The sequence below is a fragment of the Triticum aestivum genome, chromosome 6A (assembly GCF_018294505.1).
Source record: "Triticum aestivum cultivar Chinese Spring chromosome 6A, IWGSC CS RefSeq v2.1, whole genome shotgun sequence".
Lineage (NCBI taxonomy): Eukaryota > Viridiplantae > Streptophyta > Magnoliopsida > Poales > Poaceae > Triticum > Triticum aestivum.
Genome location: NC_057809.1, coordinates 437,569,960 through 437,583,995, shown reverse-complemented (window position 1 = coordinate 437,583,995; position 14,036 = coordinate 437,569,960).

Here is a 14,036-nt window from a genome sequence, read left to right as displayed (position 1 = left end):
TCATGGAAAGGTGTTTGATGACCACCTTTGGGCTGCTGCTTACTCATGGAACCCATATATATTTGAAAAAAATTGGGTTGCAATGGACATAGCAAAGCCAGCGGCAACTGCATATCTTAGGAGGTGGCACACTAGGTTGTGGTCTAGGAGTCAGTTCTCAACAATTTCCATGGTGGATTATGTTACAAACAACTTGGCTAAGTGCTTCAATAATTGGATTAAGCACCACAAGTCCTTGAACTTGGACGACTTCTTTGATAAGGTTAGGCAGATGATTATGATCATGTGGAACCAAAGGAGGAAAGTAGCAAGGAAGTTGGTTGGGTTGATTCTTCCCCACATAATTAAGAAGTTGAATGCAAAGACTAGAGAATTAAACTTGGAGGTGGTAGAAAGCTCAGAAGAAGTTGCTGAAGTGACAGCATTGGGAGGCAGTGGCTTTAGGTTTGTGGTCAACTTGCTTGATAGGACATGTTCTTGTAGACAATGGCAAGTTTCTGGCCTTCCTTGCAAACATTGTCTAGCATTTATCACATCTCTTATCAATGCACACATACAGAATTATGTGGACTTGTATTACTCCATTGACAAATTTAGAGCAGCCTATGACCAACTAATTCCTGCCATGGTTGACAAGAACCAATGGCCTAAATCTAACCATGGATTCTTCATGTATCCACCACTACTTAAATCCACGGCGGGTAGGCATAAAAATGAGAGGTATAAAGGCTTTGGTGAGAAGAAAAGAAAAAGCGGCCAACACTTATGCCCTATTTGTAAGGACTATGGGCATCATTGGCATAAATGCAAGAAGGGTAACCCAGATGACATTGCTGCTATTTTAGCTATGAGGTAATCAATTTAATTGTGTAACTTGCTTCACTTGCATTTATTTTGTAAGCAGCCATACATGTTAACTACTTTGTTGTTGCTCATGTAGAGGACCACCAAAGAAGAGGGCAAAGACCACCAAAGCATCAATTGTGCTTTATGAGGATGATGCTCCAACAGCCTCTATGTGCTTTCCGCCAAGGTTAGCCACTTTACACTCATGCTCATAATTAAATGAAATATGTGTTTGAATTCTAAGTAACTTCTCACCATAGCCAAAGCTTGGAACCTACAACTACGAAAAAGAGAAAACATGATAACTCAATTACTGGAGCATCAAAAAGGTAAGAACTAGTTCTGAATTTTGTAGTAGAATAGATGAAAGCTTGGTTTTGTATTCTAATTGCATTCTTCTCACTATAGCCAAATGTTGGTGAAAACAACTAAGGAAAAAGGGAAATGGAGTAAATCTGGATCCGGTGTAGCAAAAAGGTAATCTATGGTTGTTTCTCACTATGCATTGTTCCATTGTTAATCTGGGCTACTATATGTGATGTATGATGTGCTGCCATGAATGTGTATGTGTAGATCAAGAACATCTGTTGATGTGAAGGTACATGTCAAAAGAACAAGCAAAGAGGTTGCTGATAAGTTGACACACCTTCCTATGGTGCCACATGACAGCCCTGCAATGGGCACACGAAGCAAAAAAATTAATCCTGCCAGCCCTGCAATGAGCACACGAAGCAAAAGGAGACTTAGCTTGTGATTCTCATTGGATCCCTTTCCATATCATGGTTCATTTTGGAAACTTTTGAGGTGTTTATGTGATATATATGTGAACCTGGGCTTTTGTACATGCTATGTGAACCTGAATGTGTGTAGAGGACCTGGACCTGGACTATTGGAACTTTATGTGAACCTGGACTGTTGGGAACTTTATGTGTTGTATTTGACATGTGTGAACCTGGACCAAGTTTGTATGAAATTTTAGTTTGCATACATGTGAATCTGCTCCAAGTATATTATAATTTGTGCATATATGAACTGTACAGGGGATATATCATCAAAATACAAGGGTGGTTCTGTCCAGTTATCCAATTAAAATTAAATATGTGCTAAATAGAATATTCAGTTTCATTTGGTAGTGTATTCAAGACAAAACAGATCACATCACCATTGCTTTTGACTTCCAGTTCACAATTTTGGTCAAAAACTACACCAAGGGTAAAATGGACTTTTCATGTCGGATTTAACGGTGTTAGTGGCCAAAACTGACGGAAATGTCATATAGGGAACAAACTGAAGTTTGAGTGTTAGAATAGGAAGATTTTTTTAGTAGGGTCAGAAAGGGAACCAAATTTTAAGGAAGGGCCAAATAAGGAATTCTCTCTTGAATATACCTCAGGAATGGTCTTTTCCATCCCCTGCATATTGAAGTTCATCACAAAGCTCTTGTAGCTCGGTGGAAGCAACTGAAGGATTCTGTCAATGACCGCGTCATCTGGGAGATTAACTCCCAGCTGAGTCAAGCGGTTATGCAATCTAGACATTTTGAGTATGTGCTCACTAACAGAACTATTTTCCTCCATCTTACAACTGAAGAACTTGTCGGAGACTTCATATCTCTCGACCTGGGCATGAGCTTGGAAAACCATTTTCAGCTCTTCGAACATCTCATATGCTCCATGTTGCTCAAAATGCTTTTGGAGCCCCGGTTCTAAGCTGTAAAGCATGCCGCACTGAACGAGGGAGTAATCATCAGCACGTGACTGCCAAGCGTTCATAACGTCTTGGTTCTCTGGGATGGGTGCGTCACCTAGCGGTGCTTCTAGGACATAATCTTTCTTGGCAGCTATGAGGATGATCCTCAGGTTCCAGACCCAGTCCGTATAGTTGCTGCCATCATCTTTCAGTTTGGTTTTCTCTAGGAACGCGTTGAAGTTGAGGACAATGTGGGCCATTTGATCTACAAGACATATTGTAAAGATTTTAGACTAAGTTCATCTAATCAAATTATTCAATGAACTCCCACTTAGATAGACATCCCTCTAGTCATATAAGTGAAACATGATCCGAGTCAACTAGGCCATGTCCGATCATCACGTGAGACGGACTAGTCAACATCGGTGAACATCTTCATGTTGATCGTATCTTCTATACGACTCATGCTCGACCTTTTGGTCTTCCGTGTTCCGAGGCCATGTCTGTACATGCTAGGCTTGTCAAGTCAACCTAAGTGTATTGCGTGTGTAAATCTGGCTTACACCCGTTGTATTCGAACATTAGAATCTATCACACCCGATCATCACGTGGTGCTTCGAAACAACGAACCTTCGCAATGGTGCACAGTTAGGGGGAACACTTTCTTGAAATTATTATGAGGGATCATCTTATTTAAGCTACTGTCGTTCTAAGCAAATAAGATGTAAAACATGATAAACATCACATGCAATCAAATAGTGACATGATATGGCCAATATCACTTGCTCCTTTTGATCTCCATCTTCGGGGCTCCATGATCATCATTGTCACTGGTATGACACCATGATCTCCATCATCGTGTCTTCTTGAAGTTGTCTCGTCATCTATTACTTCTACTACTATGGCTAACTCTTTAGCAATAAAGTAAAGTAATTACATGACGTTTATGTTGACACGCAGGTCATAAATAAATTAAGACAACTCCTATGGCTCCTGCCAGTTGTCATACTCATCAACATGCAAGTCGTGATTCCTATTACAAGAACATGATCAATCTCATACATCACATATATCATTCATCACATCCTTTTCGCCATATCACATCACACGGCACATGCTGCAAAAACAAGTTAGACGTCCTCTAATTGTTGTTGCTAGTTTTTACATGGCTGCTATAGGTTTCTAGCGAGAACGTTTCTTACCTATGCAAAAACCATAACGTGATATGCCAATTTCTATTTACCCTTCATAAGGACCCTTTTCATCGAATCCGATCCAACTAAAGTGGGAGAGACAGACACCCGCTAGCCACCTTATGCAACTAGTGCATGTCAGTCGGTGGAACCAGTCTCACGTAAGCGTACGTGTAAGGTCGGTCCGGGCCGCTTCATCCCACGATGCCGCCGAATCAAGATAAGACTAGTAACGGCAAGTAAATTGACAATATCGACGCCCACAACTGCTTTGTGTTCTACTCGTGCATAGAAACTACGCATAGACCTAGCTCATGATGCCACTGTTGGGGAACGTAGCAGAATTTTAAAATTTTCTATGCATCACCAAGATCAATCTATGGAGTCATCTAGCAACGAGGGAGAGGGGAGTGCATCTACATACCCTTGTAGATCGCGAGCGGAAGCGTTCAAGAGAACGGGGTTGATGGAGTCGTACTCGTTGTGATCCAGATCACCGATGACCTAGCGTCGAACGGACGGCACCTCTGCGTTCAACACACGTACGGTTGGGAAGACGTCTACTCCAACTTGATCCAGCAAGGGGAAAGGAGAGGTTGATGGAGATCCAGTAGCACGACGGCGTGGTGGTGGAAGCAACGGCGATCTCGGCAGGGCTTCGCCAAGCTTAGTGAGAGGGAGAGGTGTCACGGGAGGGAGAGGGAGGAACCAGGGGCTAGGGTGCAGCTTCCCTCCCTCCCCCCACTATATATAGGACCCCTAGGGGGGCGGCCCTAGGAGATGGGATCTCCAAGGGGGGCGGCAGCCAAGGGGGGTGGCTTGCCCCCCAAGCCAAGTGGGGCGCCCCCACCCCTAGGGTTTCGAACCCTAGGCGCAGGGGGAGGCCCAAGGGGGGCGCACCAGCCCACTAGGGCTGGTTCCCCTCCCACTTCAGCCCATGGGGCCCTCCGGGATAGGTGGCCCCACCCGGTGGACTCCCGGGACCCTTCCGGTGGTCCCGGTACAATACCGATTACCCCCGAAACTTTCCCGATGGCTGAAACTTGACTTCCTATATATAAATCTTCACCTCCGGACCATTCCGGAACTCCTCGTGACGTCCGGGATCTCATCCGAGACTCCGAACAACTTTCGGGTTACCGTATACTAATATCTCAACAACCCTAGCGTCGCTGAACCTTAAGTGTGTAGACCCTACGGGTTCGGGAGACACGCAGACATGACCGAGACGACTCTCCAGTCAATAACCAACAGCGGGATCTGGATACCCATGTTGGCTCCCACATGCTCCTCGATGATCTCATCAGATGAACCACGATGTCGAGGATTCAATCAATCCCGTATACAATTCCCTTTGTCAATCGGTACGTTACTTGCCCGAGACCCGGTCATCGGTATCCCAATACCTCGTTCAATCTCGTTACCGGCAAGTCACTTTACTCGTACCGTAATGCATGATCCCGTGATCAACCACTTGGTCACATTGAGTTCATTATGATGATGCATTACCGAGTGGGCCCAGAGATACCTCTCCGTCATACGGAGTGACAAATCCCAGTCTCGATTCGTGCCAACCCAACAGACACTTTCGGAGATACCCATAGTGCACCTTTATAGTCATCCAGTTACGTTGTGATGTTTGGCACACCCAAAGCACTCCTACGGTACCGGGATTTGCACAACCTCATGGTCTAAGGAAATGATACTTGACATTCGGAAAAGCTTTAGCAAACGAACTACATGATCTTTGAGCTATGCTTAGGATTGGGTCTTGTCCATCACATCATTCTCCTAATGATGTGATCCCGTTATCAATGACATCTAATGTCCATAGTCAGGAAACCATGACTATCTTTTGATCAACGAGCTAGTCAACTAGAGGCTCACTAGGGACGTGTTGTGGTCTATGTATTCACACATGTATTACGATTTCCGGATAACACGATTATAGCATGAACAATAGAAAATTATCATGAACAAGGAAATATAATAATAACCATTTTATTATTGCCTGTAGGGCATATTTCCAGCATGTCCTTCCTAGAACTTGAACTTGAATCATCCATCGCTCCTCTTCTAGTAAGGTGGCGTTGTAAGTCCCGGTGAAGCTTGGTATCCAATGTTCAGGTACCTAGTGACTTCCTTCAAGTGTCGTCCAAAAGGTGCTTCTTCATCTGGTTGTGCAAACTTGTTCCTTGCATCCGCCATCCTAAAGAGTAGAAAATGGAGAGGAGTCAGAAATGAGAAGAGAATAGTGATCTAGGGCTTTAGCTTAGTGGTTGTGTCCTACACTCAGCGTGTGCTCTGATACCATCTTGTAGCGACCCGACCTCAAATGACCAAGTCTCTATGCTTCAGTGTCATCCCTGGATCAGTAATGCTGACACACACAGTACTCGAGGATTTATAACAGAGTAGCAATCACACACTTATTACATCGAATGTCTTAAAAGAGAACTTATTACAATAAATATGGCTTATGGCCATCTAATACGATAACAGCGGAAGGCTTGGAAGATAAAGTGAGTCCATCAACTCCAACGGCATAGCTAAGCTGCACGGCAACGACCTAACGAACCTTACTCCTCGTCTGAAAAGTCTGCAACATAATACGTTGTAGGCCGAAAATGGGTCAGCACATGGAATATGCTGGCAAGATAACACTGTAGAGCAAGAACAGAATAATGCTATCACTACATGCATATTTGGCTGGTGGAAAGCTCTATGGTTATAGTTTTTGCGAAAAGCCAATTTTTCCCTACAACAAAGGAATAGATTTTATTTAACTATCATGGTAGTTGAAACATCATTGAGAAGGTTCCTCCAACTCAATCCCAATTAAAGTAATTAACAACCCAACAATATTAGTTTAGAGTGACGAGATACTTATGATACTCCAAGTACTAGATACTTAAGATGTCCATAACCGGGGACACGGCTAACCATGATTAGTTTATACACTCTGCAGAGGTTTGCGCACTTTCCCCACAAGACTCGATCTCCTCCGTTGGATATCTCGCACTACAGGGTGTTTGAGAAACGGATGACCGAGACACAGTCTTTCAGAAGCATTAACTCCTTACTCCGGGTAGACCATACCAACCTACATCCCACTACCTGCTGATCCACCTCTTCGGAAGCTTCACGCAACTTACTCAACTATGCTAGAGCCCATAATAGCTTGTGGCTGCAAACGGAAGTTTCTAGCATGAAAATATCTCAGTTCCCTTTGAGCCTGGGTGGCGGACCATAGGATTATCACACGGGTACTCCGGGATATCCTAGGACAACATTGTATTCCCCAGGTGCCCAACAAACAATCCACCCAGATGTGTATTCAAGTTGCCACCTTAAGTTGAACCATTAATTAACAATCTCACATCTGTCATGGATTTCACTCACCCACCATGTCTACGAGCATAACATAGCAATATAAGCAATACATAGGAGTAACTCCCAAGGGTTTGAATATAACAGGGCAATATGTTCTACCTCATCAACTACTTCCCAACCCACATGTTAATCACATCCTAACCATGCAATGTTTGAGGATTGGAACTAATGCATAAAAACTGGGTGATAAAGGGGTATGATCAAAGTGTTACTTGCCTTGCTGATGATCCGCAAAACCTAGGGATTTGTAGTAGCACGCTTTGCACTCCGGGTGTTCTATCGCAAACAACCAAAAGCATACATAAGCAATCAAGCAAAGAAACACGGGTAAATCTCAATGGTTTGCGAAAAGAATCAAATCAAACGAAGCAACGAAACTCAAACGGTGAAAGAAACAACATCTGTTTACTAATCTGGACTAAAGTCAAATTTTACAGTAGTAAAAGATTGTTCAAGTTGGTTAAATGGAAAGAGGGTTTCAAGACGAAGATCTAGGCGCTTGAATCACCTGATTCCGACAAACGAGCGAAAAGATAAACTAAAACGAAAATCGAATCAGGAATCGCGATTGAAAATAATCGCGGGAAATCCTAGAAAAAGAAAACTGACGAACAGGCTAACGAACAAACGTTCGTTGTCTGTGGTTTGTTAAAACGAACGTACAGGGTTTCTAAAAACCGGTGAACCGATCTAAAAATGAACTAGGGTTTCTAAAAAACGGATCGGTTTTAAAAAAACCGGCGGCGGCAACGGCGGTGTTACCTCCGGCGAGGCGGGGCTGCGGCGGCGGGGAGGCGGGCTGCGGAGGCGGGGCGACGGGCGGCGGCGGCGCTGTGGTTGGGCGGGCTGCGGCGGCGGGGTTGGGTGGTGGTGGCGGCGGGGTTGGGTGGTATTTAAGGAGGGGGGTTGCGGCTTGGAGGAGGGGCAAGGCGGCGGGGAGGAGGAGTCCCGGCCGGACTCCTGGTCCGAGGCGGCGGTGCGGGGGAGCGGGTCGGCTCGGCTGGGCTTCGGCCCAGTCGGGCGCTAAAACTTTTTATTAAAATAATTCCACCGAAACTAAAAAATCCTAGAAAATAAAATAAAAATCTAAAATGCCAAAACAAATTTTCACCGTCTAAATAAAATATTTAGAACAAGATGAACATTTTCTTGGCCTTAAAATGCAACTTTGTAAAACGTGCAATTTTTCTAATTCGAATAAAATAGCGATAAACTCCGGATAAAAAACAAATATTTGATTTTAATATTTTACCTCCAATATTTCATTTATTTTGGAGAAGTTATATTATCTCCTGTCATGTATTTTAATATGAAATATTTTCGGAGAGAAAAATAATTAAAACCAAAATTCCTCGTTTCAATATTTGATAAAACTCAAATATGAAACTGGGAAATCCCCAACTCTCTCCGAGGGTCCTTGAGTTGCTTAGGTTTCGAGGATCGCAAAACGAAATGCAGTAAAATATGATATGCATGGATGATCTATGTATAACATTCCAAATTGAAAATCTGGGATGTTTCAACGTACCCTCGTAGACCGTTCGCGGAAGCGTTATATCAACGCGGTTGATGTAGTCGTACGTCTTCATGATCCAACCGATCCAAGTACCGAAAGCATGGGACCTCCGAGTTCTGCACATGTTCTGCTCAGTGATGTCCTCGCCTTCTCGATCCAGCAAGAGGGGCGAAGTAGTAGATGAGTTCTAGCAGCACGACGGCATGGTGACGGTGTTGGTGAAGATTAATATCCCCAGGGCTTCGACTAAGCACTACGAAAACTATGACGGAGGATAAACTAGAGGGGACAGGGTTGCCGGCACAGGCCTTGATGTTTCTTGATGTGTCTTTGGTGCTAGCCCTGCCCCTCTATTTATATGTTGAGCCCTGGGGTCGAAACTTGGAGCAAAAGCCTCCTGAAAGTCGGTTTTGCCCGAAAGGCAAGAGTCCCACTCGGACTCCAGGACCAAACGCCATAATCCTTGGCGTCTGGCCCAGACACCATGGGCCTCGGCGTCTGGCCCAGGGCCAGAAGCCAGGGTCTCCGGCATTTGGCCTCTTGGCCTCCGCAAAACTCCTTTTGCACCGACTTATAGCCCCGTGGGCCTGACCCCTTGGCCTAACAATATCATCCAATATATGAATATTTACCGCCGGACCATTCCGGAGCTCCTCGTCATGTCCGTGATCTCATCCGGGACTCCGAACAACATTCGGTCACCAACATACATAACTCATATAATACTATATCGTCAATGAACGTTAAGCGTGCGGACCCTACGGGTTCGAGAACTATGTAGACATGACCGAGACACTTCTCTGGTCAATAACCAATAGCGGAACCTGGATGCCCATATTGGCTCCTACATATTATACGAAGATCTATATCAGTCAAACCGCATAACAACATACGTTTGTTCCCTTTGTCATCGGTATGTTACTTGCCCGAGATTCGATCGTCGGTATCTCAATACCTAGTTCAATCTCATTACCGGCAAGTCTCTTTACTCGTTCCATAATACATCATCCCGCAACTAACTCATTAGTTACAATGCTTGCAAGGCTTATAGTGATGTGCATTACCGAGTGGGCCCAGAGATACCTCTACGACAATCGGAGTGACAAATCCTAATCTCGAAATACGCCAACCCAATAAGAACCTTTGGAGACACATGTAGAGCACCTTTATAATCACCCAGTTACGTTGTGACATTTGGTAGCACACAAAGTGTTCCTCCGATAAACGGGAGTTGCATAATCTCATAGTCATAGGAACATGTATAAGTCATGAAGAAAGCAATAGCAACAAACTAAACGATCAAGTGCTAAGCTAACGGGATGGGTCAAGTCAATCACATCATTCTCCTAATGATTTGATCCCGTTAATCAAATGACAACTCATGTCTATGGTTAGGAAACATAACCATCTTTGACCAACGAGCTAGTCAAGTAGAGGCATACTAGTGACACTATGTTTGTCTATGTATTCATACATGTATCATGTTTCCGGTTAATACAATTCTAGCATGAATAATAAACATTTATCATGAAATAAGGAAATAAATAATAACTTTATTATTGCCTCTAGGGCATATTTCCTTTAGTCTCCCACTTGCACTAGAGTCAATAATCTAGTTCACATTGCCATGTGATTTAACACAACGGTTCACATCACCATGTGATTAACACCCATAGTTCACATCATCATGTGACCAACACCCAAAGGGTTTACTAGAGTCAATAATCTAGTTCACATCGCTATGTGATTAACACCCAAAGAGTACTAAGGTGTGATCATGTTTTGCTTGTGAGAGAAGTTTAGTCTATGGGTCTGCCACATTCAGATCCGTATGTATTTTGCAAATTTCTATGTCAACAATGCTCTGCACGGAGCTACTCTAGCTAATTGCTCCCATTTTGGAAATGTATCCAGACTGAGACTTAGGGTCATCTAGATCGGTGTCAAAATTTGCATTGACGTAACCCTTTACGATGAACCTTTTGTCACCTCCATAATCGAGAAACATATCCTTATTCCACTAAGGATAATTTTTAGCGATGTCCAGTGATCTACTCCTAGATCACTATTGTACTCCCTTGCCAAACTCATTGTAGGGTACATAATAGATCTGGTACACAGCATGGCATACTTTATAGAACCTATGGCTGAGGCATAGGGAATGACTTTCATTCTCTCTCTATCTTCTGTCGTGGTCGGGCTTTGAGTCTTACCCAATTTCACACATCTCTTAACACAGGCAAGAACTCTTTCTTTGACTGTTCCATTTTGAACTACTTCAAAATCTTGTCAAGGTATGTACTCATTGAAAAAACTTATCAAGCGTCTTGATATATCTCTATAGATCTTGATGCTCAATATGTAAGCAGCTTCACCGAGGTCTTTCTTTGAAAAACTCCTTTCAAATACTCCTTTATGTTTTCCAAAAAATTCTACATTATTTTCGATAAACAATATGTCATTCACATATCTTATCAGAAATGTTGTAGTGTTCCCACTCACTTTCTTGTAAATACAGGTTTCACCGCAAGTCTGTATAAAACTATATGCTTTGATCAACTCATCAAAGTGTATATTCCAACTCCGAGATGCTTGCACCAGTCCATAGATGGATCGTTGGAGCTTACACATTTTGTTAGCACCTTTAGGATCGACAAAACCTCCTGGTTGCATCATATACAGCTCTTCTTTAAGAAATCCATTAAGGAATGTAGTTTTGACATCCATTTGCTAGATTTCATAAAATGTGGCAATTTACTAACATGATTCGGACAGACTTAAGCATAGATACGAGTGAGAAACTCTCATCGTAGTCAACACCTTGAACTTGTCGAAAACCTTTTTGCGACAATTCTAGCTTTGTAGATAGTAACACTACTATCAGCGTCCGTCTTCCTCTTGAAGATCCATTTAATCTCAATGGCTCGCCAATCAGTGGGCAAGTCAATCAAAGTCCATACTTTGTTCTCATACATGGATCTCATCTCAGATTTCACGGCCTCAAGCCATTTCGTGGAATTTGGGCTCATCATCACTTCCTCATAGTTTGTAGGCTCGTCATGGTCAAGTAACATGACCTCCAGAACAGGATTATCGTACCACTCTGGTCCGGATCTCACTCTGGTTTACCTACGAGGTTCGGTAGTAACTTGATCTGAAGTTACATGATCATCATCATTAGCTTCCTCACTAATTGGTGTAGTAGTCATAGGAACAGATTTCTGTGATGAACTACTTTCCAATAAGGGAGCAGGTACAGTTACCTCATCAAGTTCTACTTTCCTCCCACTCACTTATTTCGAGAGAAACTCCTTCTCTAGAAAGGATCCAGTCTCAGCAATGAATATCTTGCCTTCGGATATGTGATAGAAGGTGTACCCAACATTTTCTTTTGGGTATCCTATGAAGACGCACTTCTCCGATTTGGGTCTGAGCTTATCAGGTTGAAACTTTTTCACACAAGCATCGCAACCCCAAACGTTAAGAAATGACAGCTTAGGTTTCTTGCTAAACCACAGTTCATACAATGTTGTCTCAACGGATTTAGATGGTGCCCTTTTTAATGTGAATGCAGCTGTCTCTAATGCATAACCCCAAAACGAAAGTGGTAAATCGGTAAGAGACATCATAGATTGCACTATATCAAATAAAGTACGGTTACGACGTTCGGACACACCATTACACTATGGTGTTCCAGGTGGCGTGAGTAGTGAAAATATTTCACATTGTTTTAACTGAAGGCCAAACTCGTAACTCAAATATTTTACTTCTGCAATCATATTGTAGAAACTTTTATTTTCTTGTTACGATGATTTTCCACTTCACTCTAAAATTCTTTAAACTTTTCAAATGTTTTAGACTTATGTTTCTTCAAGTAGATATACTCATATCTGCTCAAATCATCTGTGAAGATCAGAAAATAATGATACCTGCCGTGAGCCTCAATATTCATCGGACCACATACATCAGTTTGTATGATTTCCAACAAAGCTGTTGCTCGCTCCATTGTTTCGGAGAACGGAGTCTTAGTCATCTTGACCATGAGGCATGGTTCGCAAGCATCAACTGATTCATAATCAAGTGATTCCAAAAGCCCATCGGCATGGATTTTCTTCATGCGCTTTACACCAATATGACCTAAACAGCAGTGCCACAAATAAGTTGCACTATCATTATTAACTTTGCATCTTTTGGCTTCAATATTATGAAAATGTGTATCACCACGATCGAGATCCAACAAACCATTTTCATTGCGTGTATGACCATAGAAGGTTTTATTCATGTAAACAGAACAACAATTATTCTCCAACTTACATGAATAACCGTATTGCAATAAACATGATCCAATCATATTCATGCTCAACGCAAACACTAAATAACATTTAGTTTAGGTTTAACACTAATCCCGAAAGTATAGGGGGTGTGCGATGATGATCATATCAATCTTGGAACCATTTCCAATACACATCGTCACTTCACCCTTAACTAGTCTTTGTTCATTCTGCAACTCCCGTTTCGAGTTACTATTCTTAGCAACTGAACTAGTATCAAATACTGAGGGGTTGCTATAAACACTAGTAAAGTACACATCAATAACATGTATATCAAATATACCTATGTTCACTTTGCCATCCTTCTTATCCGCCAATTACTTGGGGTAGTTCCGCTTCCAGTGACCAGTCCCTTTGAAGTAGAAGCACTCAGTTTCAGGGTTAGGTCCAGACTTGGGTTTTTTCACTTGAGCAGCAACTTGCTTGCCATTCTTCTTGAATTTACCCTTTCTTCCCTTTGTCCCTTTACTTGAAACTAGTGGTTTTGTTTACCATCAACACTTGATGCTTTTCTTGATTTCTACCTTCGTCGATTTCAGCATCACGAAGAGTTTGGGAATCATTTCCGCTATCCCTTGCATATTATAGTTCATCACGAAGTTCTACTAACTTGGTGATGGTGACCAGAGAATTCTGTCAATCACTATTTTATCTGGAAGATTAACTCCCACTTGATTCAAGCGATTGTAGTACCCAGACAATCTAAGCACATGCTCACTGCTTGAGTTATTCTCCTCCATCTTTTAGCTATAGAACTTGTTGGAGACTTCATATCTCTCAACTCAGGTATTTGCTTGAAATATTAACTTCAACTCTTGGAACATCTCATATGGTCGATGACGTTCAAAATGTCTTTGAAGTCCCGATTCTAAGCCGTTTAAGCATGGTGCACTAAACTATCAAGTAGTCATCATATTGAGCTAGCCAAACATTCATAACATCTGCATCTGCTCCCGCAATAGGTTTGTCACCTAGCGGTGCATCAAGGACATAATTCTTCTGTGCAGCAATGAGGATAAACCTCAGATCACGGATCCAATCCGCATCATTGCTACTAACATCTTTCAA